At 40.3% G+C, this 2,693-nt stretch overlaps 1 non-coding gene across 1 annotated transcript; it reads left to right on the top strand.

Annotated features, from left to right (window-relative positions):
- The first annotated feature begins 2,325 nt into the window (after window positions 1-2,325).
- On the top strand, window positions 2,326-2,431 carry LOC111723114. Its single transcript, XR_002771731.1, has one exon. It is a non-coding gene; the product is annotated as a U6 spliceosomal RNA (small nuclear RNA).
- The last annotated feature ends 262 nt before the right edge of the window (window positions 2,432-2,693 follow it).

Genomic DNA, 2,693 nt, shown 5'->3' on the forward strand with positions numbered 1-2,693 from the left:
CCACCCCTTATATTAGATCATCTACTGCCTTCATATTAGAATTGGGTACATCAGATTCTTGTCCCTCCATTCATGTGATGCTTCACTAAGAGTGTGCTCCACCTCCATCCAGGTTAATACAAAAGTTTTAAAATCTTCATCTTTTTTAATGACTGAATAGTATTCCATGGTGTACATATACTACAGACCATTAATCCATTCCTGGGTTGGTGGACATTTAGGTTGTTTCCACAGTTTGTCAATTATAAACTGAGCTGTAATAAACAGACAAGTACAAATATCCTTATGATAAAAGGATTTTCTTTCTTCTGGATAGATGCCTAGTAATGGTATTGCAGGATCAAATGGGAAGTCTAATTTGAGTTCTTTGAGGATTCTCCAGTTCCACTTCCAAAAGTCTTTCAGTTTGCAGTCACACCAGCAATGTCAAAGTGTTCCCTTCTCTCCACATCCATGCCAGTGTCTGCAGCTTTGAGTCTTTGTGATGTGAGTCATTCTCACTGGGGTGAGGTGATATCGCAGGGTGGTTTTGAGTGCCTGTTTCACTCAGCTTTTATTGAAGGCCATTTTCACATTTAGCCAAGAGAGTAAGATGAGGAAGGGAATAAAACGTCAGGAGTTTTTATAAGTAAGCATGTTAGTTCTTATTTTACCTATAATCATTAACTTTGAGGGTCTGAGCAGCCTTGAGAAATCTGAAACCTGAGCCTTTGGTAGGAACAGCCTCTTGTCTGTGGTCTGAGGGGTAGTTAGAACCCTCTAGTTTCTCTGTGGAACAGACACAGTGGCATCAGTTCTCCTCTGAAGAATTGATGGAAAGGAGGAATTTTCCCCTTATCTTTACCCAGGGCATTTCCCTCCATGGTTGGGATACAAGCACTCCTGCCCATATCTCAGTGCTCGAACTGTTCCCTTGATCTCTGTCCTGGCCATAATACAAATTCACACATTGGGTACTTGTTTTGACTGTTGACTAAACAGGGATCGTTCTGGTTAATGTTCCTTCCCAGGCCTTGCACACAGTTTCTGCCACAGTTTCTTCAGAGTGCTTACAACCCAGCACAAGTGATGCAAGATGCATCCCTTACAGGACAGGCTTCCAATAACAGCAGAAACTGCTCAGACAAGTAATTGTCTGAGAATCTATATTCTACTTTTAGAAAGATTCCCTTGTACCCTTGTAAAATAAAGCGTAGAGGTGATCCCTCCAATCACCCTCCCTCCAAGGGCAGAGGTTTTTTCAGCACTGGAGTGAGATAGTGGAAAAGTATTTGGGAATGTCATCAAGGATATTCATCAATGGGATACATCGGGCATACGGAGTTACTCCAGAATTTACAAAGGTTTTTCTCTGTGTCTCGGCTATCTGTACCTGCTAATTGGTCTTCCCCTAAAGGAAAAGCAAATTTCTTTCTTTCTTTATGACATAAGGTACTTTTACAATTTGGACTAAGATGCCCTAATCAAAGTTAGGCTCCTACCTTTCCACCACAAAGACTGGGTTAAAAAGTCATTATCTTCATTGATGTTTCCATTTGAAAGAGATGGTCCCTGGGCTGGAGGGAAATTTACATATGTTTCAAATGGGCAGAAAAAAGTACTTACAATGACAAGCTGTCTAAAGTAAAAGTTCTAAGCAAAACAGAGGTCAGGGCCTTAACAGCCAAGAAGAAACCTGTCCTAAATTTAGTCAGGCTGAAGTTTTCTTCCACCACCTTGGCGGGTCAGAGTCACCAGCTCGGTGACTCTGTGTACAAAACATGCTGAGTTCTACTTCCCTCCCACACAGATCCTGATCTTGTATGCACCCTTATCTACACCTGGGGAAATCTGGATTTAAGAAATGATATTTTGTGTGGTTTGAGAATATGTTTCAAGGAGTGTGAGTTGAAATTAGAAGTGAGGAGGAACCAGGTCATGAAGGGGCTTATGTATCACACAATTTTGGGTTTTATTGTTAGCTGAACTTATGTTTTTAGCCAGCTTTCCACAAAGTGTGCAATTCCTACATCAATATCCACTGGGGAGCAGATGTTTAGTTTCCATCAAATGACCACAATTCAGGACTTCTGTGGTAGATCCAGAGATGACCGCTGTTAGCATTTTGGTATATTACGTTCTCATTTATTTCTCAACTTTTTTCTTAGTTAATGATTATTTTAGTATATTTTATATAATAATGTATAAAATGCATGTATATAATATGTATTGTAAAACCTATTTTTTTTTTTTAACTAAGAGGTTCTGGCATAGAAATGGGGTGAGGGACCACAAGAAAGGAGAAGAGGCCAGACCAGGGACAAGAAGAGCCTTTTATAGAGAGAAGTGCTTGCTTCGGCAGCATACATACTGAAATTGAAATAATCCTGAGAAGATCAGCATGGCCCAGCACAAGGAAGACATGCAAATTCATGAAGCGTTCCATATTTTTACACATTACATATTTTACACATAAAGTATCACAAGAATGGAAAAACAAATATTCAGTGTACTCAATGCTAATAGGAAGCCAGTAGATGATCTGATATTCACCTACATAAGAGAAAAAATTCAGTTTAATTCAAGTTGGGGAGAGTGGGGAGGGGGACGACGGGGAATGAGGGGGGAGGAAGAAAGGAGATTGTTGTGCTCCCATGTAATGGGCACAATGGATAGTGTAGGAAACACCTTTTGGTTGTGGGACACACTACAAG

The sequence above is a fragment of the Otolemur garnettii genome, unplaced genomic scaffold (assembly GCF_000181295.1).
Source record: "Otolemur garnettii isolate 467f Iridium unplaced genomic scaffold, OtoGar3 scaffold00007, whole genome shotgun sequence".
In the NCBI taxonomy this organism is placed as follows: Eukaryota; Metazoa; Chordata; class Mammalia; order Primates; family Galagidae; genus Otolemur; species Otolemur garnettii.